Raw genomic sequence first — 871 nt, 5'->3', positions numbered from 1 at the left:
ATCGTCGTTGGCATCTCTCCTAGTACTATTTTACAGCGAGTACCATATCACAATGTCATGCTTGTTACTCATCGGAGCGTCCCTGGTTTTCGCATTGGTCGTGATCGCGGCCCGTGCCACCATGATCGCCTGGATCACGGTGTTGGTGATGCTCACCTTCGCCGGAAATCGACGTCGGGTTTTGGTTCGACGGGGAAGCCTCATCACCTCCGATGTCGCCGTCCAGTTGTTCAGGGTCGTCATCAAAGAGAGAGGGCTTCTCGCCGTCGCTTGTGCCGCACTTCTCAGTCTCACCGCCATGCTCGGCTTAACGCTCTGAATATGCCATTGATTTTGTGCAATCGTACGTTCGAGACAAAATGTTTCTGAATTTGAAATGGGTCCTAGAATGTAAAACCGGCATTCGATTCAGAATGTTGTCTTGTATAGTGTAGGTACTTTGAGTTGTTCTGCTACCAGCACATAACATACAACTATATATGCGAACTTGGAATAGAAATCTGTACTGTTGTGTGGAGTTACGCATCTCCTATGCTATCGATCTGATATTGCAACTCTTTTGGTTCCAATTAGTTGCTTCAGAAATTGACAATATATCATTGTACGAGTCGACATAAAATTAGGTGAAATTTTTTTCGGCTCGAATGCTCAATATATATACAAAGTTAATTATACATGTAAGGATTGAATCTCAATATACTTAAAGTTTGTTTGGGCATACCCCAAAAGATTCTCAATGAGATAGTTGGTTTACACACAACATGTAAGTTCCAAAAGAGATATATCGGTACATGATAGTTGATTCTCAATCCAACTCCAAAACCCAGTTCCCCATCCCATGCAACCCTACAACCAAAACTGCCATTGATGG

The sequence above is a fragment of the Rosa rugosa genome, chromosome 3 (assembly GCF_958449725.1).
Source record: "Rosa rugosa chromosome 3, drRosRugo1.1, whole genome shotgun sequence".
Classification (NCBI taxonomy): Eukaryota; Viridiplantae; Streptophyta; class Magnoliopsida; order Rosales; family Rosaceae; genus Rosa; species Rosa rugosa.
Note: the sequence above shows the minus strand (reverse complement) of the source record.